Below are 24,695 nucleotides of genomic sequence, written 5' to 3' on the forward strand. Positions count from 1 at the left end.
TAGATTGTCCATAGTCAAGCTGGCGTTCGACTGTTGCTAATGTATTATGCTGTGCTAATAGCATATAACGTTCATGTTCTGCTGCTCGTGTGGAAACTTGTCTCCCTGTCTCCCCTATGTAGGCGCCTCTACACTCACCATTTAGTCTTGCAGTATTTAGTTTGTTGACTGCATCCTTGGTGGAACCTGTCACGTAGTGGGGGCAACGGAAAATCGGTTTCAAACCTCGGAGGCGGAGGATGTTGCCTAGCCGATCACGGATCTCCCTCACATGTGCGCCAGCGAAAGCTCCTCTTCATTGCCCTCTTCTCTCGTTTTCTTGCACTTTAGATAAGAGTCCAGTTGTCTCTGCTATACTCCATGTCTTCCATGTTAAAATATTTGCATCTGGAAAAGCTTCAAGGCCACCATAATCACAATGATTGCCCCACACAACTGCAAGTGTGAGCCATGTACTCCCTCCAAATAGAGCTTGTACATCACACGTGAAATTTAGTTTAAGTCCCCGAAACACATTTGGACCTCCAATCAGTTGTTGTTTATTGAACTGACCAGCCAAGTCAATATCAATTGCTTTCAAAGATCTGTAAACAGGAACGCTGCGTCGCCAGCGACGACGCCATGCACGTCGCAGAGGCATTGCTGTGGCACGTTAATACAAGTAAACGTAGCAAGCCAAGGCCCAGCGAGACCCAGTGCTATGCTTCCGCACTCCTCGACGTTCGCAGAGCGAATGACGCTCCGTGCTGCAACGCAGCGCCAGAGCGCGCAGTTTATCGCTACGTCACTTCCGCTGATAATCTTGATTTTTGCCCGCTGCGAGCCTAGTAATACTAGGGCTCGCAGCTCCAAGCGCTCTCTCTCGCACACTCAAGGCCACGCGCCACGCGCGGTCACGTGACTTGCGTCACGCGCGTAGCGAAGCAAAGAGCCAAGCGTGCTAAGTCCTTTTTACTTTACTTTATTAATTTTTTTTTACTTTACTTTACTTTACTTTACTTTATTAATTTTTGAGTTTTGCTGCTCTCGCATATGTATTTGCCTTGAGTGTTGTATCCTTGAGGCGGGCAAAAGGTTTATTGTTGTGTCCTTGCACAGTCTAACAAAGCTTTGCTGCTTGTGTCATAGTTACACCACTACTTTGATTGTCTCGTTGCGGCCGGGGACTTGTGCCCGAGGTCTGCCTTTGAGTTTTCTGTGCCACCTGTGGTTTTGTGTCATGATCTGACGTCGGTTTCACCAATTGTAATTGATTCATGTTTGATATACTTCTTTCTTGGATAAGAAAAATTTGAAACATGGTTAAAGATTGGAACTTCCTGGCAGATTTAAGCTGTGTGCCGGACCGAGACCCGAAATAGGGACCTTCGCCTTTTGCTGGCAAGTGCTCTACCATTTTATCTCCCCAAGTAAGACTCACGACCCGTCCTCACAGCTTTAATTCCGCCAGTATCTCGTCTCCGACCGTCCAAACTTCGCGAAAGCTCTCCTGCGGACCTTGCAGAACTAGCACGCCTGGAAGAAAGTATATTGAGTAGACATGGCTTAGCCACAGTCTGAGGAATGTGTGTGCGCTGATATGAAACTTCGTGGTAGGTTAAAAGATTAAAGTGAGGCCCCAGTAAAGTTGTATTCCGTAATGCCCGTTGGTTTTCCTTTAATATTTATTTTATTCTACTGAAAGGAGGCATTTATACTTTCGGTTCTTTAACAGTTTGAATTGTTCTAAAGAAAGAGACATTTCTGTTTGGACCTTGTAACATATTAATAATGAGTTATGATGTTCAATAAATTGGTTATAAGGATTGCTAAGCAACAAGCAATGTTCAATAAGTTTCCCAGCCGTTCCTTGTTGACCATATCATCTACATACCGCAGCCAGCAACGTGAGCGTAACGGTGCAGAGGTAGCGCCGTTTGCTCAAAAGCTTCTACGAAGATGTCCGCAACGACTGGGGACAAGGGGAGCCCATTGTCACCATGATGGTTGATGGTTGGAGTGCTAAAACACAGTTACAGTCTACCTAAACCAGTTACATTGGCCACTTATGCAGCGAATATATGGACTGATAACCCCTTCAACATCAACAAAGGCCTGAAGGTAGCGCACTGAAGCGCCGAAACTACACAATAAATAAGATCATAAAGACGGCTCTAGGAGTTTCATTTTTTTGCAGTAGTGAACGGCCGTGGTCCCGAAGACCTACAGTCAAAAAGATGGACATAAAAAAAGAAAAAAAACGATATCTGTGGTTAGAACCGAACCGAACTGTTTGCCCTTACTGATTTGCACGAATTAATATACTTTAAAAAGTTGATATCGTTTGCTTCTTAATGAGCGGCTGCGCGCTTTAAAGCATTAATTTTGGTCGTGGAGACTTTCGAACTGTTTATTACAAGTGATACTGTTTTTGCCTGCACTATGAATTCACGATAGTGATTGAAAAAACAGTATGGATTGCAATACCACGATTTGAGATTCAAGCTGAGTATTATATTGTCTGAAAAATGTGTACGGGACGTGCCCTGTGTGTGACAGACGTTATTGTCGTGCAGATAGGTAACAGGATTTGTGCAGTAACGATTACATCCAACCAGCCTGTGACAGGTGAAATGCAACGAAGGATAATCGTTATCGCCTCAAGAATTGTGCTTTAAGCAAGAGGAGATATTCATTGCAGTACACAATTGATGGAGCCACTTTAATTACACCGCCAACAGCAAAGAGCTGGCTGTTACGTCTCAAGACGTCGACTGCAAAGGTGGTAAGCTGCAGTGCAAAGTGCTTTCCGCCTCTGAAGACTCAAAGCGTTTCACAAGAATTCAGTTAAAATTTCTTTTCCTTTTGTACCGAACGTTTCTTAATATTTGCTTTCCTTAAATAACAGTAGTTTCTGTAAAGAGTGTTCGCAAGCAGTGCTGACACTAGTAATTAATTTTTACCTTTTCTCTTTTGTTACTTCATTTTATTACACGTGTTTTACGCCTTGTTCTGGAGGTGTGTTTTTCATGAACATGGGCAGTGCGTTTATCAGGCGCATTTACTTATTTTGGTATGGTATGTGGCAGACTGCGTACGTTGTAGCTCCCGTTATTAAATTCCCAGCGCCGACCAATCATAGCACGGATACTCGCTAGCTGCCCGCATCTCGTGGTCGTGCGGTAGCGTTCTCGCTTCCCACGCCCGGGTTCCCGGGTTCGATTCCCGGCGGGGTCAGGGATTTTCTCTGCCTCGTGATGGCTGGGTGTTGTGTGCTGTCCTTAGGTTAGTTAGGTTTAAGTAGTTCTAAGTTCTAGGGGACTTATGACCACAGCAGTTGAGTCCCATAGTGCTCAGAACCATTTGAACCATTTTTTTTTACTCGCTCGCTATTGGTGCAATAACGCTACTGGTGGGAATTTTGACAGCTGTCAGCTACCCAAACTATGTTTAAATTCAGTGCGATGTCATATTACCCCATACTCATGACGATGTGCGAGTTTGGTTGGCTTTCCATGACTGAACAAAATCACAGCCTTTTCATAATTACTTACGTTTTTTTTTAAATTTATGTTTTTCTGGAGTTCGCTACCAAACTCTGACATGGTTACTTTAATTTTGGAAGAAAAACGGATTATTTTGAGTTTAATAATGCGAATTGATGCTCAAAATTACGCAAAGTATATCCGTGAGAAACGATTTCTCCACATATGGTTCAGTTTGTGACAGGACTGAGTAACAGAGCAGGTTATGGCCATTGTGTCTAAATTTTGGGTAACTACTGATCCATTTTCTTCAGAGTGTGTAAAATGCTCTGGCGAGCCAAATGCTAATGATAAATGCACCATATTTCTTGATAAATTTATATCCCTTTTTAAACATAGCTTTCCAAAGAAAATTACTGAATGTAACACCACAAACTTTTCAAAGAAACCTTGGATTAATACAGGTATTAAAGTGTCTTCAGAAAGAAAAAGAAAACTGTATGAGACAGCAAGAACCAGTAAAGACCCAGAAGTAGTTTTACAGTATAAAAATTATTGTAACATACTGAGAAAAGTTATAAGGAAATCAAGAAATATGTATGTTAGAGAAGAAATTGACAAATGCAGCAATAAAATCAAATCAATATGGAATGTTGTTAGAAGGGAGACAGGAAAAGTAACCACTGGGGTAGGTAGTATTACTGTTAAAGAGAACGAGAACTTCGTAACCAACAGTACACGGGTAGCCAATGTATTTAACAATCACTTCTTAAGTGTAGGAGAAAACATTGGTGAGAATAGTTCAAAAGAAAAGGCCAGGCAGTACATGGAAGAGTCAGTTTTGAAAAATTTTTTCTCAGATTAAGTTTCATCTAACAACCTCTTGTGAAATAAGAAAAATTATTAAATCTTTGGAAAATAAATGTTCTGTTGGAGTAGATGACATCTTATTAAAACAATGTGGAGCAATTACAGCTCATGTTTTGAGTCGCATATGTAATGCATCACTGACTCAGGGTATTTTTCCAGACAGGTTAAAATATGCCATTGTCAGGCCTCTCTACAAAAAGGGGGAAACCACAGATGTCAAAAATTACCGGCCAGTATCCTTGCGTACAGCGTTTTCAAAAATCTTTGAGAAAGTAATGTACTCAAGTGTGGTTAACCATCTCAACAGTAATGGGATACTTAGTAAACCACAGTGCGGATTTCTGAAATGCTGTTCCACTGAGACAGCAATATATAGTTTCACTGTCCACATAATAGGGTCTTTAAATAGTAAAATGCCACTTATCCAAAGCATTTGATTGTGTGAACCATGATATTATGTTAGAGAAATTACAATTCTATGGTATAAATGGAACAGCATATAAGTGGTTTAGGTCATATCTATGGAACAAGAAGCAAAAAGTCTGTTTATATGCTTCGAGTGATTCAAAGGAGTTTGCCACTTCATCTAACTGGGGTGAAATTACATTAGGTGTTCCACAAGGTTCGATCATGGGTCCCCTCCTGTTCTTGATATTTGTGAATGGCCTCCCTTCTTATGTGAAACGAGATGCTAAACTGACACTGTTTGCTGATGATACAAGCATAATTATTAATCCAGTAAAAGAAAGTCCAATAGAAAATCATACAAATAAGGACTTTGGAAAAATTATTAATTGGTTTTCTGCGAATGGGCTTGCTCTGAACTTTGAAAAAACACAGTACATCCAATTTTCTGCTGCAAAAAGTATAATTCCTTCAATAAACATAACACATCAAAAGAAGTCAGTAGCCAGGGTAGAGCATACTAAGTTTTTGGGTGTACATATAGATGAGAATCTTAATTGGAAAAGTCATATTTTGGATCTCCTAAAGCAACTAGGTCCAGCAACTTTTGTAATCAGAATAATTGCCCATTTTGAGGATGTAGAAATTAGTAAGCTAACATACTTTGCATACTTCCACTCTCTGATGTCATAAGGAATAATATGCTTGGGCAACTCATCACTTAGGCAAAAGGTATTCATTGCTCAAAAGAAAGTAGTTAGAATAATGTGTGGGGTTCATAGTCGCTCATCTTGTAGGCATCTGTTTAAAAGGTTAGGAATTCTCACAACTGCTTCACAGTACATTTACTCAGTAATGGAATTTTTTCTCAACAACATGGACCAGCTTAAAATGAACGGTGACGTTCAACTCCTACTATTCCATAGATGAAATCTTGAATATGAATAAATAAACCTGGAGATATAATATATGCATTTTGTGCCATTTAAAGGAATGGGATAGATAAGAGAAATATTTAGGTACAACACTATAGTGTAAAAAAGAAAAAAAAACACCTTATTTCCTGTACGCATTTCTTGTGCATTTGAAACGGTCCACATCATAACGGTTTTTCCGTGCTATTGATCAATGGAACACGTAAGTAACTTACTAACTAACTAACTTGCGAGAGACGCAGGGAAGAAACGACTACGTGCGCCCACTGCGGCAGACCCATGTTGCCAACTGGCGCTGCCGCCTGGCTTTCTCAAGCAGCATCCTGGCCAACGGCGATATGGCGGCCCCAGCTGCATAGAGACACCGGCGAAGAAGGCAACGTCGACCGGCAAAACCAAACCTGGCGCTGCAGAAGCGGAAATCTCCGGCAGTCGCCTGTGCACGCTAAAGCTAGTGGCACACAGACCGTGCTTTTGAACGTCAACGTTCAGCGTGTGGAGTTCAGCGTGCTGCTGAACACTCAGGAACGACGCGACTTGTGCACACGGTACGTGAGCCGCAACGTGGTATACGCGACGGCAGACACACTCCAACCGCAGTCATTGGCTGTATCTGGCGTAAATCACTATTTACGAAATGTACGGGCGGAAAATACCTGTATTAGCTCCACTAAAACGTATATTTCCTCCATTGTCTATATGCTAATCGGGTCGCTCTGTCAGTAGGATTGTTATTGTTATGGTCTTCAGTCCAGAGAGTGGTTTGATGCAGATCTTCACGCCGCTCTATCCTGTGCAAGCTTCTTCATACATAAATAAAAACTTAAATATCCGTGAAAATGTTATAAGGCAAAAAGGAAAGTACCATGTCCAGTGAATAGGGACATCGGCTTATAAGAGTTCCATTGCTAACAGTGCGATACAACTTTACAGTAATTCTCCACATGAGGTAACAATTATTTCATCGTTCTCAGTTTTTAGTAAAACGCTAGGGTCATTCTTACTTGGTCACTCTTCCTATTCAGCAGCAGAATCGTTACAACATATGAAATACAACACTTAAAAGAAGACACGGCAAAATATCTTACTACAAGTTGTACAAGATGCCTGTACATGAAGCCAATCGAGCAAACTCACTCCTCAAAAAGAGTGCACCTGAATTTACGTAACATTGCATAATATATCATATACTTATATTAAAATGATAAGAAAATATCAGTACCTATTAAAAAAGTTCTCCTTACTAATCTGTCACGCTACTCACTGCACTAAATCGACCACAACTGTTTTATGACTATACCTAAAGTGTTACAGCTACTGGTATCTTTACTCGTAGCCATGTTACTAATTGAAATTTAGTTATGACAAATTATGCCAAGAACAATGCGTTTTGGATTGATCAGCGATGTACCGTTGCCTTCAAACAGCGTACTCTCATAATACGCCAATTACAATATTTCTTTAACGATGAATATGACGTTTCTCGTCATTTTATTACAACTCATCATGAAATTAACGACTGGTTTTCGAGATATCCTTAGAAACGCATATACACGATGAGGCAGCTAAGTCATAATACCCCTTGCATCTCCCCAACCGTAATAGATACAAAGACGCCGTTTGGACAGTGAACTGCAGGGACAGGGGCTACTTGAATACATCACGTTTCATGTTTGTGCTATTTTTTATTACAGAGATATAAGGCCATCTTTGTTTTTTTAAATGTAAGCCTATGATAAATTTTAGTGTTACATGGTGGGCTTAAAAAGACGATTTCAAATATGCGTGTATCATAATATTTCGGCGAATAGTTTTTGAGACTCAGATATGTTCTCACATGGTGTTCGTCCTTCGAAGCGGCGTTGTCCAGTGCGACCTTTCCTATTGGGTAGAGTACATGGAGTACATGGTAAACGTCGCGAGCCCGTCCTTACACAAACATGCCCATTTACCCGGCAATAGTAATACATACTGCGATATTTTGCGCAAAAATTAACTGATAATGTCGCGCAAATATTATTCAGCTATTTGCAACTGTGATACCAAAATAGTAGACAACGCACAGTATTAAAATACTACGAGATGTTAATACATTTTAAGTCACAGAAATACAAATGTAAATGAGGAGGCCCTTATTGGTTACAATTATTTCGTACGTATTTGTTTTTTATTTGAAAATACTATTGATCACAATACAAAGCAAATACACACAAAGATGTAAAATACGTACTGCACATGACACAAAACTTTACTGAAGCATGTCTCAAAATGCTTCCCCTCGGCTGCAATGCACATTTGTTGTCGCCGTTCGAATGATTTGTGAACGGCTGCGAGGGTTTCACGTGAGATATCTGCGCACGCTTCGATGATACGTAGCTTAATATCGTCTGGTGTAGTTGGTATTTGAGCATACACTTTATGTTTGATTGCTCCCCACAGAAAGAAAATTAAGAGGGGTCAAATGAAGAGACCGGGCTGGCCACTTCACTTTAGCACGTCGTCCTATCCAATAATCCGGGAACTTTTCATTTAACAGCTCTGTAGCCACACGGGAAGAAAGAGCAGGACAGCCGTCATGTTGGAACCACATGCACTGACGTGTAGTTCGTGGTACCTCTTCCAGCAAAATGGGCAGAACGTTTCGCAGGAACTGTGCACAGTTATTGCCAATTAGAATACCCGGAATGACTTACGGCCCCACAATGACATTTCCGACGATGCCGCACCACAAGTTAACACTCCACGGTTGCTGATGCTGTACCTGTCGAAGCCAATGAGGGTTATCTTGATGTGTTGGTAAATGTGCCAACACCTTGTAGATAGAGGCGGCCTAAATGCACGCTATCTAACGCAGACGGGCGTGAATTCTGGAACAGGATAAGTAGTGAATTCTCATAAGAAAAGTATGCAGCTCCTCGAATACTTATCTTTTATTCTTTGATGTGAATACAGCATTCTTGATGAGACATTTCATACGATAGCTATCAAACTATGTAAGGCTAATGGCGCCTTGCTAGGTCGTAGCCATGGACTTAGCTGAAGGCTATTCTAACTGTCTCTCGGCAAATGAGAGAAGGCTTCGTCAGTGTAGTCGCTAGCAAAGTCGTCGTACAACTGGGGCGAGTGCTATTCCGTATCTCGAGACCTGCCTTGTGGTGGCGCTCGGTCTGCGATCACACAGTGGCGACACGCGGGTCCGACATGTACTAAATGGACCGCGGCCGATTTAAGCTACTACCTAGCTGCTCGCGTTGATCGATATCCAATGACTGTTAGCAGAATACGGAATCGGTGGGTTCAGGAGGGTAATACGGAACGCCGTGCTGGATCCCAACGGCCTGGTATCACTAGCAGTCGAGATGACAGGCATCTTATCCACATGGCAGTCGAGATGACAGGCATCTTATCCACATGGCTGTAATGGATCGTGCAGCCACGTCTCGATCCCTGAGTCAACAGATGGGGACGTTTGCAAGACAACAACAATCTGCTCGAACAGTTCGACGATGTTTGCAGCAGCATGGAGTATCAGCTCGGAGACCATGGATGCAATTACCCTTGACGCTGCATCACAAACAGGAGCGCCTGCGACGGTGTACTCAACGACGAACCTGGGTGCACGAATGGCAAAACGTCAATTTTTCGGATGAATCCAGGTTCTGTTTACAGGATGATGATGGTCGCATCCGTGTTTGGCGACATCGCGGTGAACGCACATTGGGAGCGTGTATTCGTCATCGCCATACTGGCGTATCAACCGAGGTGATGGTATGGGGTGCCATTGGTTACACGTCTCGGTCACCTCTTGCTCGTATTGACGGCGCTTTGAACAGTGGGCGTTACACTTCAGATGTGTTACGACCCGTGGCTCTACCTTTCATTCGATCCCTGCGAAACCCTACATTTCAGCCAGATAATGCACGACCGCATGTTGCAGGTCCTGTACGCGCTTTTCTGGATACAGAAAGTGTTCGACTGCTGCCCTCGCCGGCACGTTCTCCAGATGTCTCACCAACTGAAAACGTCTGGTCAATGGTGGCCGAGCAACTGGCTCGTCATAATACGCCAGTCACTACTCTTGATGAACTGTGGTATCGTGTGGAAGCTGCATGGGCGGCTGTATCTGTACACGCCATCCAAGCTCTGTTTGACTCAATGCCCAAGAGTATCAAGGCCGTCATTACGGCCAAAGGTGTTGTTCTGGGTACTGATTTCTCAGGATCTATGCACTCAAACTGCGTGAGAATGTAATCACTTGCCAGTTCTAGTATAATATATTTGTCCTGTGAATACCTGTTTATCATCTGCATTTCTTCTTGGTGTAGCAATTTTAATGGCACGTAGTGTATTACAGTTCTATAAAACAGTCTCGATCGCAACACATGTTTATTTTATTTGCAACCGGTTTCGGTCTACAATTTAGATCTTATTCCGACTGTAAACACTGTGATGGTGGATGGAGCGAGATTCATTAGAACACGAACGTCTATGCTCTGACATATTCATACACCGCCAACAGCCGCCATCATGGTGCTTATGACATAGATATTGTCTAAATTATACAGTTTTAATTGTTTTCAAGTTTAATTGTCTGATTAGGACGAAAACAATAAAGTGCTCATTAATGTTAACATTAATCGTGTATACACGACCTGTAAACTGACTCGTTTCAGTGAACGAGTCGTTCAAATGATCCATGGAATATGTAGCTCAGTAAGATAAGGCACCCGCGTGCTGTCACAGAAGACCAGTCTGCCTCCACCATCGCCCCACCCTCACAGTGGAAGGCGGAGAAAGACTCCATCGTGTGGCCGTCACTCCTTTGGTTACCGGTGTTGCTCCCACTCCAACCGAGGAGATGGGAGCACAGCCAGCCGAAGACTCTCATGTAGCAGCGCCAAGGACCAAGGGCTGCTTGCATCCGACCTCCAGAGTGGCAAAAATTTGTATTGACCTGTCAATAACGAAACAGGCAAGGGCGCTGGTATCGGACTGCGTGATACCCGCTACTTACATAACCTGCCCTGGCAATACTGCCAGCTAAATAAAAGATTCTAACTACTGACGGCGCTAAATACAGACAGGCATAGTTAGCAAATGAAACATTTTGATAGAGAAAAAACACACGTAGCAAGCAAGACAGCTACTGCTCTTAATACCTGTATGGACTGTCTCAGAGGTTTTTCTCCCATGGTGCTTGACATGGCACTTTCTTCCCTCTGCCCTTGACCTGCTATTCCTTAGCCGGCCGGGATGGCCGAACGGTTCTAGGCGCTACAGTCTGGAACCGAGCTACCGCTACGGTCGCAGGTTCGAATCCTGCCTCGGGCATGGATGTGTGTTGAAACGTCCCCTTAGAAAAATTAATGAATTACTGTGCTGGTAAAATCCTTACGAAACTGACACACAATATTTTTAGCGCAACGCAATCTGACTTTCAATAATCCCTACAAAAGAATGACCCTGGCTAACAATAACCTATACAATAACCTATACCTTTCATGAATCACTTACAAAAATATTCGTTACTCGAACTACTGCAATACAGCGAGGGGCAATACTGCCACCTAAATAAAAGATTCTAACTACTGACGGCGCTAAATACAGACAGGCATAGTTAGCAAATGAAACATTTTGATAGAGAAAAAACAATGCATTTCAAAAGTATAATGCATTTCAAAAGTATAATTACTTTTGAACACTATTAAGGGAAATGCATTGTTTTTTCCCTATCAAAATGTTTCATTAGCTTAGTATGCCTAACAGTAGTTAGTGCCTTCAGTAGTTAGAATCTTATATTTAGCTGGGAGTATATATATATATATATTTGTATATATCAATTCACGACATACATCTTACAAATTTACCTCTCTGATGGAGACACGTCCAGATCATCCGCTCTCAAAACTCCGCCATCTAACTCCCCACATCCACCACTGCTGGCGGCTCACCTCCAACTGCGCAACGCTACGCGCTGTTCACATCCAACTGCCCAACACTACAATAGTGAATATTCCAACAATGCCAACCAGCCACAGACTGCACACAGCACAGCCAGTGATTTTCATACAGAGCGCTACCAATATAAAAAATCCTAAATAGCCTACTTACAGTGTGATGTCCTTAGGTTATTTAAATTTAAGTAGTTCTAAGTTCTAGGGGACTGATGACCTCAGAAGTTAGGTCTCATAGCGCTCAGAGCCATTTGAACTTTTTTGTTTTGTTTTGTTTGTTGTTCCTTAGTATATTTCTTTCCATTACTCTCCCCCTCCGCACTGTCCAATCTTTGAAGAGATGAGAGTAGAACATTTTCTGATGGTCACTATGCTAGTGTGGATGTAGATGGATCCACTTTTTCATTATTATTTAAAAAAAAGTTTGGTGGTGTATTCGCTTCGCTGTCGTCCCATTGTCGTAACTCACCGTTGGTTCTTGTTGTCTCTCCGGTTCTGTGTCTCCAGATTACTCCTCGGATTGGATTGCCTTCCCACCTTTTTGTTATCTTTGCAGAACGATTTCATTAAGTTACACCACGGTCAGACAGAGATTACTAAATCAGATCCTGGATTGTAAAGCGTACCCAGGAGCAGATACAGACGCCGATCACAGTTTATTCATGTTGAAGAGTACGCTGAAGTTATAAGAGACTAGTCAGGAGAAATCAGTGAGCAAAGAAATGGGATACAGAAGTGCTAAGAAATGAAGAGATGCGCTTGAAGTTCTCTGAAGCTGTAGATACCGCGACAATAAATAGCTCAGTAGGCAGTTCAATTGAAGAGGGATGGACATCTTTGAAAGGGGTAGTCACGGAAGTCGGAACAACAAATGCGAAGGAATAATGGGCAAAAGAATTACTTCAGATGTTTGTCGAAAGAAGTAACTACTAAGATATTCAGAGAAATTCAGAAACACAGACTTACAATTAGAATGGGTGGAAAGAGTACATTGAAGGCCTTTATAAGGGGGTAGAACTTGTGTGACGACGTCACAGAAGAAGAAACAGCAGTCCAAAGGGAAGAGATATGGGATCCTGTATAAGAGTCAGAATTTAAAACAGCTTTGGAAGACTTAAGATCAAATAAGACAGAAGGGATAGATAATATCTTATGGAAATTTCTAAAATCGTCTGGGAAAGTGGCTACAAAACAAATATTCACGTTGACGTGTAGACTGTATGAGACTGGCGATATACGATCAGACTTTCGGAAAAACATCATCCACACAATTCCGAAGATAGCAAGAGACGACAAGTGCGAGAACTTCTGGAAAGTCAGCTTAACAACTCATGCATACAAGTTGCTGGAAGAGTAACATACAGAAGAGAGGAAAAGAAAATTGTTAATGTGTTGCATGGCGATCAGTTTGGTTTCAGGAAAGGTGAAGGCATCAGAGATGCACCTGTCACGTTGCAGTTGGTAATGAAAGCAAGACTGGAGAAAAATCGAGACACATTCGTAACATTTGTCGATTTCCAAAAAACCGTTAGGCGATGCAAGTTGGTGCAATATGTTCGAAATTCTGAGGGGTAAGCTATGAAGAAAGGCTGGTAATATACAATATGAACAAGAACCAAGAGGGAACAATACGAGTGGAAGACCGAGAACGAAGTTTTGAGATTGAAAAGGATGTATGTCAGGGATGTGATCTTTCGCCCCTACTGTTCAGTCCGTTCATCGAAGAAGCAATGACGGAAACATAGCGAAAGGTTCAAGACTGGCATTAAAATTCAAGGCGAAAGGATATCGATGATAAGATTCGCTGATGACACTGTTGTCCTCTGTGAAAGTGAAATATTACAGAATCTGCTGCATGGAATAAACAGTCTAATGAGTACAAAATACGAATTGAGAGTAAACCGAAGAAAGACGAAAGTAATGAGAAAAAAAATTTGGAAATTTGTGGTCAGTTCTATGGGGCCAAACTGCTAAGGCTTCATCTCAGAGTAGCACTTGCAACCTACGTCCTCAATTATTTGCTTGACGTATTCAAATCTCTGTCTTCCTCTACAGTTTTTGTCCTCTACAGCTCCCTCTAGTACCATGGAATTCATTCCCTCATGTCTTAGCAGATGTCCTATCATCCTGTCCCTTTCTCCTTATCTGTGTTTTCCACATATTCCTTTCCTCTCCGATTCTGCGTAGAACCTCCTCATTCCTTACCTTATCAGTCCACCTAATTTTCAACATTCGTCCATAGCACCACATCTCAAATGCTTCGATTCTCTTCTGTTCCGGTTTTCCCACAGTCCATATTTCACTACCATACAACGCTGTACTCCAGACGTACATCCTCAGAAATTTCTTCCTCAAATTAAGGCCGGTATTTGATATTAGTAGACTTCTCTTGGCCAGAAATGCCTTTTTTGCCATAGCGAGTCTGCTTTTGATGTCCTCCTTGCTCCGTCCGTCATTGGTTATTTTACTGCCTAGGTAGCAGAATTGCTTAACTTCATTGACTTCGTGACCATTAATCCTGATGTTAAGTTTCTCGCTGTTCTCATTTCTACTACTTCTAATTACCTTCGTCTTTCTCCGATGTACTCTCAAACCATACTGTGTACTTATTAGACTGTTCATTCCGTTCAGCAGATCATTTAATTCTTCTTCACTTTCACTCAGGATAGCAATGTCATCAGCGAATCGTATCACTGATATCCTTTCACCTTGTATTTTAATTCCACTCCTGAAGCTTTCTTTTATTTCCATCATTGCTTCCTCGATGTACAGATTGAAGAGTAGGGGCGAAAGGCTACAGCCTTGTCTTACACCCTTCTTAATATGAGCACTTCGTTCTTGATCGTCCACTCTTATTATTCCCTCTTGGTTGTTGTTCACATTGTATATGACCCGTCTCTCCCTATAGCTTACCCCTACTTTTTTCAGAATCTCGAACAGCTTGCACAATTTTGTATTGTCGAACGCTTTTTCCGGGTCGACAAATCCTATGAAAGTGTCTTGATTTTTCTTTAGCCTTGCTTCCATTATTAGCCGTAACGTCAGAATTGCCTCTCTCGTCCCTTTACTTTTCATAAAGCCAAACTGATCGTCACCTAGCGCATTCTCAATTTTCTTTTCCATTCTTCTGTATATTATTCTTGTAATGCATGAGCTGTTAAGCTGATTGTGCGATAATTCTCGCACTTGTCAGCTCTTGCCGTCTTCGGAATTGTGTGGATGATGCTTTTCGGAAAGTCAGATGGTATATCGCCAGACTCATATATTCTACACACCAACGTGAATAGTCGTTTTGTTGCCACTTCCCCCAATGATTTTAGAAATTCTGATGGAATGTTATCTATCCCTTCTGCCTTATTTGACCGTAAGTCCTCCAAAGCTCTTTTAAACTCCGATTCTAATACTGAATTCCCTATCTCTTCTAAATCGACTCCTGTTTCTTCTTCTATCACATCAGACAAATCTTCACCCTCATAGAGGCTTCTAATGTATTCTTTCCACCTATCTGCTCTCTCCTCTGCATTTAACAGTGGAATTCCCGTTGCACTCTTAATGTTACCACCGTTGCTTTTAATGTCCCTAGGCTTACACACTACTTAATCTAACTTAAACTAACTAACGCTAGGGACAACACACACACACCCATGCCCGAGGGAGGACTCGAACCTCCGATGGGGGGAGCCGCGCGAACCGTGGAAAGGCGCCATAGACCGCACGGCTACCCCGTGCGACTAAAGCAATGAGAAGTAGCAGAGATGGGTTTGGGGATACGAAGCTAATGTTTTCTGCTACCTGCGCAACAAAATAAGCCATGACAGACGAAGCAAGAAGGGCATAAAAAGCAGAAAAGCGCTGGCAAAGAGAGCATTCCTGGCCAAGAGAAGTCTGATAATGTACGTTTGGAGCACAGCATTGTACTGTAATGAAACATGGACTGTGAGAAAAGCGCAAAAGAGCACAATCGAAGCATATTCTGATTTTTCACATCTTTGGTGTTCCAACTCGGCGACGCCCTGTTGATAGTGCTACACCAATAGTTCCAGCCTATTCGGCTTCTTCCTGAGTCGTTCTGGACGTTCAGTCTAATCTCTGTCGCCTTGTGGAATGCAACAGCTTTCACATTCACACAGGTGAATTCTAAAATCTGCCTTTTCTACAAAACAGAATGCTGAGGATCAAATGGAGGGCGAATTGTTGGCATAATCTGTAGCGTACGTTTTGATTAGATGAGTTTGGTCAACTATTACATAGACGAATGTACAAGGCTGATTTCAAAAATGGTTCAAATGGCTCTGAACACTGTGAGACTTAACTGCTGACGTCATCGGTCCCCTAGAACTTAGAACTACTTAAACCTAACTAAGCTAAGGACATCACACACAGCCATGCCCGAGGCAGGATTCGAACCTGCGACCGTAGCGGTCACGCGGTTCCAGACTGTAGCGCCTAACAAGGCTGATTTTTAGATGCATACATATTTGTCACGGGCAAAGAGCACAGGAGATTTGCAGGCAAAAATTCCTCTTCCATGTTTTGTTTGAGCAAAAATTCACCGAATAATTAACGTCAATGTTTTTTCTGTTGTAGAAACGAGCTTTTTAACAACGCCTGTGGATTAACAGCCAAACATGCGCAAATGTCGGAACAATCAGCTAGACAGGGAGCTTCCTGGATGGTGGTGGCAAACGCGGCGCTAATGTACAGTACTGGGAAATGTATGCCTTAGCCTCTGTACCGTATTCGCCAAATACGACTTTCGGCCAAATTCGGAGGAAACAGGGTGTTTTCAAAGTTACGACCCTCTGTTGCTTGGTTTACTACAGAAATTTTTCATGCATTTTGTGATCAATGTGCTTCGTTTAGACGAAGCAGTTCGTTGAGATATTTATAACGCCTTTATTTTATGTATGAACTACTCTTGTGTTTCCCCCACACGTCGTTGTGAGTTATAGAGAAATAACTTGCGAGGTGTGCGGGCTAACAATGTGTTTAGCATTAAACACAGCTAGAATTTGCGTATGGAAATGATTCCCTGTCCTTTGCGTCTTGTTTGTCAAAGACTACTTGGAGTTCACGCAACAGACTCTTGAATGCCTCTTTGTCAGATCCACACTTCCTTACAAACGTCTGGTACTACCTAGGCAATTTGGAAAAACATAATTCGATGATTTCTCCGTTACTATATGGACTATCTAAAATTGATTCTTCTTGGGTAAATAATCGAAAAATTTGGTTGCGCTCCTTTGCCCGAATATCTCCAGTTCAGGACAAAATATTATTTCCTCTTTAATCCTGTCTTGCGTTTCCTTTGACCAGTAGGCCCGCTGGAACGCACCAACAAATTCCTGATAAGTCCGACACGTCGCTGCCACACCCCGCATCTTTCCCGCGGCTTCGCCTTCGGTGTGTCCACACATCAATTTTAATTTTGCCTGGGTTGGCCATCATGACGGTAATGAATTTGAGAACTGCATCACCCAGCTCTTGGGATGCATCGACCCTCCATTATCTTTGAACCTCTGGAATTTTAGTATCGACAGGAAGTGATTGTGATCAAAATCCAGTCCGATCCTCGCATTGGTGTTATCAGTCGTTTCCGAAACTCGCACTTCTACTAGGTGCCCTGATCTACTTTGCTGGTACCTGTGATGTGCTGCCTCTGTATCACAGTGGAAGTGGCATTCAGCATTCACTCTCCTGGGTGGGGTGCAATTATTGGAGCTATTACTCACTGTTTCTGCGTGCGCATCGTTAGTTCCGCACTCTGTTACTGGGCTAGATCACGGCGGGCTTTCCCTCGGAGACACAATTCTGTGTGCTCCACCATTTGTATCCGAACACGTAGTGCTCGTGTGCCCGTTTTGCTCTAATTTTGCTATCCGACTCTCTACTTCTTCCATTCGTTTCGTGGTGATAGTAACCGGGAGTTTTTAAGAACGCCCTACGAGTTTATAAGTTGCTTCCGCGATTTTCATTGCCCCTGTTGTTGCCGTTTTGCTAGGCCTGCTAGTTTTTGTGCAACGACAGACATTTCTTTTCCTTCTCCACATTTTTTCTTTACTATTAGTAATTCCTCACGAATTTCCCCTGGATGCGAAATTACTGCATGAGTGTTCCTCTGCGCCCCTTCTTCGATTAATGAAGCTACGTCTTCCTTATCCTTCTTACGCTGTTTGTCAACTTCTTCCCTATCCTTCTTACGCTGTTTGTCGTCTTCTTTCTCCTCCTTCCTACGCTGTTCGTTTCTTTCAGTGATAGTAGGAAGCTCAGTATTGTGTTACTGTCGTCTTTTTGATCCTTGTCACCAATGGGCGATGTAACTCTGAACACATAGGCGCTAGAGTACTAACGTGCCCGAGCTGGCCTCTGTCTGCTCTTGTTCGACTGTAAACTTCTGCTACCGTCTCGACCTGCGTAGCTGTCTTTGTTTCATACTCTACCTCACTATCATAATCACGGCCGCGACGTTGCTCTAAGATCGCATTCCTCATCAACGATCCTGTCTCCCTGCACAGCTCGAAATGTGCCCATCTCATCTCCAAAACTATCCCCGTTATTAACCTGCCCCTTATCCGTTATGCTATCGTCTTTTGATTTATCATAGCTCGCTAATAGCCGTACCTTACTTCTCGTGATCATTTAGGAAAACAAATTTATCTAAAATAAAGACAACAATTCTGCAGTATTGTCATACCTACTACTACTAATGATGTCTAATAATCACAATAAAAAATCTACTCCCTATATGTATTCTTTACGTAAAGACATGAAACTTCAGCAACGCCGTTCCCATGCTGTAACCACATGCACGATATATTGTGGTACAGAAAACGCATACAAACCGGGCAAGGGGTGTGATATGATACAGACACCACATCAAAGAACCACAAAAACCAAAGAACAAACAATATATATATATATGTGTATATACACTCCTAGAAATGGAAAAAAGAACACATTGACACCGGTGTGTCAGACCCACCATACTTGCTCCGGACACTGCGAGAGGGCTGTACAAGCAATGATCACACGCACGGCACAGCGGACACACCAGGAACCGCGGTGTTGGCCGTCGAATGGCGCTAGCTGCGCAGCATTTGTGCACCGCCGCCGTCAGTGTCAGCCAGTTTGCCGTGGCATACGGAGCTCCTTCGCAGTCTTTAACACTGGTAGCATGCCGCGACAGCGTGGACGTGAACCGTATGTGCAGTTGACGGACTTTGAGCGAGGGCGTATAGTGGGCATGCGGGAGGCCGGGTGGACGTACCGCCGAATTGCTCAACACGTGGGGCGTGAGGTCTCCACAGTACATCGATGTTGTCGCCAGTGGTCGGCGGAAGGTGCACGTGCCCGTCGACTTGGAACCGGACTGCAGCGACGCACGGATGCACGCCAAGACCGTAGGATCCTACGCAGTGCCGTAGGGGACCGCACCGCCACTTCCCAGCAAATTAGGGACACTGTTGCTCCTGGGGTATCGGCGAGGACCATTGGCAACCGTCTCCATGAAGCTGGGCTACGGTCCCGCACACCGTTAGGCCGTCTTCCGCTCACGCCCCAACATCGTGCAGCCCGCCTCCAGTGGTGTCGCGACAGGCGTGAATGGAGGGACGAATGGAGACGTGTCGTCTTCAGCGATGAGAGTCGCTTCTGCCTTGGTGCCAATGATGGTCGTATGCGTGTTTGGCGCCGTGCAGGTGAGCGCCACAATCAGGACTGCATACGACCGAGGCACACAGGGCCAACACCCGGCATCATGGTGTGGGGAGCGATCTCCTACACTGGCCGTACACCACTGGTGATCGTCGAGGGGACACTGAATAGTGCACGGTACATCCAAACCGTCATCGAACCCATCGTTCTACCATTCCTAGACCGGCAAGGGAACTTGCTGTTCCAACAGGACAATGCACGTCCGCATGTATCCCGTGCCACCCAACGTGCTCTAGAAGGTGTACGTCAACTACCCTGGCCAGCAAGATCTCCGGATCTGTCCCCCATTGAGCATGTTTGGGACTGGATGAAGCGTCGTCTCACGCGGTCTGCACGTCCAGCACGAACGCTGGTCCAACTGAGGCGCCAGGTGGAAATGGCATGGCAAGCCGTTCCACAGGACTACATCCAGCATCTCTACGATCGTCTCCATGGGAGAATAGCAGCCTGCATTGCTGCGAAAGGTGGATATACACTGTACTAGTGCCGACATTGTGCATGCTCTGTTGCCTGTGTCTATGTGCCTGTGGTTCTGTCAGTGTGATGATGTGATGTATCTGACCCCAGGAATGTGTCAATAAAGTTTCCCCTTCCTGGGACAATGAATTCACGGTGTTCTTATTTCAATTTCCAGGAGTATATATATATATATATATATATATATATATATATATATATATATATATATATATATATACTGGTTTGGTGCAGCTCTCCATGCTACCCTATCCTGTGCAAGCTTCTTCATCTCCCAGTACTTACTGCAACCTACATCCTTCTGAATCTGCTTAGTGTATTCATCTCTTGGTCTCCCTCTACGATTCTTACCCTCCACGCTGCCCTCCAATGCTAAATTTGTGATCGCTTGATGCCTCAGAACATGTCCTACTAACCAGTCCTTTCTTTTTGTCAAGCTGTGCCACAAACTCCTCCCCAATTCTGTTCAATACCTCCTCACCAGTCATGTGATCTACCCATCTAATCTTCAGCATTCTTCTGTACCACCACATTTCGAAAGCTTCTGTTCCCTTCTTGTCTAAACTATTTATCGTCCATGTTTCACTTCCATACATGGCTACGCTCCATAAAAATACTTTCAGAAATGACTTCCTGGTACTTAAATCAATACTCGATGTTAACAAATTTCTCTTCTTCAGAAACGCTTTCCTTGCCATTGCCAGTCTACATTTGATATCCTCTCTACTTCGACCATCATCAGTTATTTTTCTCCCCAAATAGCAAAACTCCTTTACTACTTTAAGTGTCTCGTTTCCTAATCTAATTCCCTCAGCATCACTCGACTTAATTCGACTACATTCCATTATCCTCGTTATGCTTTTGTTGATGTTCATCTTATATCCTCCTATCAAGACACTATCCATTCCGTTCAACTGCTCTTCCAAGTCCTTTGCTGTCTCTGACAGAATTACGATGTCATCGGCGAGCCTCAAAGTTTTTATTTCTTCTCCACGTATGTTAATACCTACTCCGAATTTTTCTTTTGTTTCCTTTACTGCTTGCTCAACATACAGATTGAATAGCATCGGGGAGAGGCTACAACCTTGTCTCACTCCCTTTCCTACCGCTGCTTCCCTTTCATGTCCCTCGACTTTTATAACTGCCATCTGCTTTCTGTACAAATTGTAAATAGCCTTTCGCTCCCTGTATTTTACCCCTGCCACCTTCAGAATTTGAAAGAGAGTATTCCAGTCAACATTGTCAAAAGCTTTCTCTAAGTCTACAAATGCTAGAAACGTAGGTTTGCCTTTCCTTAATCTTTCTTCTAAGATAAGTCGTAAGGTCAGTATTGCCTCACAGGTTCCAATATTGCTACGGAATCCAAACTGATCTTCCCCAAGGTTGGCTTCTATTAGTTTTTCCATTCGTCTGTAAAGAACTCGCGCTAGTATTTACCAGCTGTGTCTTATTAAACTGATTGTTCGGTAATTTTCACATATGTCAACAGCTGCTTTCTTTGTATTTGGTATTATTACATTCTTCTTGAAGTCTGAGGGTATTTCGCCTGTCTCATACATCTTGCTCGCCAGATGGTAGAGTTTTGTTAGGACTGGTTCTCCCAAGGCCGTCGGTAGTTCTAAAGGAATGTTGTCTACTCCCGGGGCCTTGTTTCGACTCAGGTCTTTCAGCGCTCTGTCAAACTCTTCACGCAGTATTGTATCTCCCATTTCGTCTTCATCTACATTCTCTTTCATTTCCAGAATATTGTCCTTAAGTACATCGTCCTTGTATAGACCCTCTATATACACCTTCCACCTTTCTGCTTTCCCTTCTTTGCTTAGAACTGGGTTTCCATCTGAGCTCTTGATTTTCATACAAGTGGTTCTCTTATCTCCAAAGGTCTCTTTAATTTTCCTGTAGGCAGTATCTATCTTAACCCTTATGAGATAAGCCTCTACATCCTTACATTTGTCCTCTAGCCATCCCTGCTTAGTCATTTTGCACTTCCTGTCGATCTCATTTTTGAGACATTTGTATTCCTCTATGCCTGCTTCATTTACTGCATTTTTGTATTTTCTCCTTTCATCAATTAAATTCAATATTTCTTCTGTTACCCAAGGATTTCTACTAGCCGTCGTCTTTTTACCTACTTGATCCCCTGCTGCCTTCACTACTTCATCCATCAGAACCACCCATTCTTCTTCTACTGTATTTTTCCCCCCATTTCTGTCAATTGTTCCATTATGCTCTCCCCGAAACTCTGTACAACCTCTGGTTTTATCATTTTGTCCAGGTCCCATCTCCTTAAATTCCCACCTTTTTGCAGTTTCTTCAGTTTTAATCTACAGCTCTTAACCAATAGATTGTGGTCAGAGTCCACATCTGCCCCTGGAAATGTCTTACAATTTAACTACTGTTTCCTAAACCTCTGCCTTACCATTATACAATCTATCTGATACCTTCTAGTATTTCCAGGATTCTTCTTCTTTTATGATTCTTGAACCAAGTGTTAGCTATGATTAAGTTCTGCTCTGTGCAAAATTCTACCAGACGGCTTCCTCTTTCATTTCTTTCCCCCAATCCATATTCACCTACTATGTTTCCCTTTTATTACTCTTGAATTCCAGTCACCCATGACTATTAAATTTTCGTCTCCGTTCACTACCTGAATAACTTCTTTTACCTCATCATACATTTCATCAATTTCTTCATCATCTGCCTAGCTAGTTGACATATAAACTTGTACTACTGTAGTAGGTGTGGGCTTCGTGTCTATCGTGGCCACAATAATGCGTTCACTATGCTGCATGTAGTAGGTTACCCGCCCTCCTTTTTTTTTGTTCATTATTAAACCTACTCCTGCATTACCCCTATTTGATTTTGTATTTATAACCCTGTATTCACCTGACCAATGGTCTTGTTCCTCCTGCCACCGAACTTCACTAATTCCCACTATATCTAACTTTAACCTATCCATTTCCGTTTTTAAGTTTTCTAACCTTCCTGCCCGATTAAGGGATCTGACATTCCACGCTCCGATCCGTAGAACCCCAGTTTTCTTTCTCTTGATAACGACATCTTCCTGAGTAGTCCCCGTCCGGAGATCCGAATGGGGGACTATTTTACCTCCGGAATATTTCTCACAAGAGGACGCCATCATCATTTAACCATATAGTAAAGCTGCATGGCCTCGGGAAAAATTACGGCTGTAGTTTCCCCTTGCTTTCAGCCGTTCACAGTACCAGCACAACAAGGCCGTTTTGGTTAGTGTTACAAGGCCAGATCAGTCAATCAGCCAGACTGTTGCCCCTGCAACTACTGAAAGGGCTGGTGCCCCTCTTCAGGAACCACACGTTTGTCTGGCCTCTCAACAGATACCCCTCCGTTGTGGTTGCACCTACGGTACGGCCATCTGTATCGCTGAACCACGCAAGCCTCCCCACCAACGGCAAGGTCCATGGTTCATGGGGGGGATGGTGGATGGAAACACTAATGTCTTGTACGTGCGGGCTTTCCAAATAATTATGCACCCTCAGACTCAGCGTTGCAATATCAAAAGGTTTGGCTAGTTTCGTTGTCTATGGCTGGGATAGGTAGTTGCCGCATTAGAAGCCAAATACTGCTGAGGCTACAGTATACGATAAGAATACGCACATGAATCGAATGGTCGAAGGTTTCTATCACTCGGCAATTGCGAATTATCAAAGTAACATATAAAATTATAAACAAAAGTTTGCAATTAAGTAAATTCTGCAGGTACTATCTCAATGAGTTTAAATGATGACTACGATAGTAGAAGTACTTTTGAGAATGCGGTATATTTCTGCAAAACATTTATTGGTGTCGATGGTCCAGCAATTAAATAAAATGCAAGTTGAATAACAGGGCAACAATAGATTCCTACTTCACGTAATTAGTTATGAACAACAACATAGCTCGCGACATATTGACTTCCAAACGCGTACTACGTCTCCACTGTAGAATCCATGGCAATACTCCGAAGTATTTCTATGTCCCGCGAGCACGCGCAAAGCGCTCCACACTGTCCAAGTCTCTCCGCCGATTCTGCGTCCGTCGCGCCTTACCCTCCCGGAATCCCATGTCCTGTGCCGTCCTCTCCAGAACTTCCTTCCATTCACTTCGGTATTCGCCTCCCTTAGTCACAAGCGCTGTTATTGGCTAGAGCGTTCGCTCCACGTCTCCAAGCTAACGTACGCTCACAAACATAAAGCACTTTCGAAATACTGGATTTACATTTAAATAACTTGAAATTGAATAAATATTCCTATGGCTGGTCAATAAAAACGCTCTAACACATATTATTAGATACATAAACAAATTAAATAAACATATATCAAAGGAACAGAACAAAAGGTAGGCCAGTAGTCTAATGTCTCTGTGTTTCCTATAAGACAGTAAATATTTAACTAACTTCTTCATGAACAGCATACATCGGATATAAACAAAGACATGGATCAATAAATATGTTTATAAGCATGCTGCAAACGTTTTTCTGTTTAACTGTGGAGCACTTATGACCTGACGCGATCGATAGCAATCGGCCACTTTGACCTCCAATAACTCATGTACTATTCAAGTTGCATGCCTGTAATTCATGCCAATTTAGGTTTACACTAATAGCTTTCTAAAGACACGTCGATCGACAAATTCGGATGTAGCGTTTAGATTTTGGAAATTCGTTGCTGGGTGTTACTTGTATAATTTACAGTCAGATGCTAAAGTTTAAACTAATAAACATATTGAAACTCTAATTACACATCAGAATCGTCGTGCAAACAGTGGTAATGTACATGTTTCTTTTAGAGGTATCATGATTCATCTGACTACTTTTAATTTCTATGCAGACTGTGAAATGTCTGCTATTAAGGTTTCAC

Source organism: Schistocerca serialis, chromosome 8 (assembly GCF_023864345.2).
Source record: "Schistocerca serialis cubense isolate TAMUIC-IGC-003099 chromosome 8, iqSchSeri2.2, whole genome shotgun sequence".
Lineage (NCBI taxonomy): Eukaryota > Metazoa > Arthropoda > Insecta > Orthoptera > Acrididae > Schistocerca > Schistocerca serialis.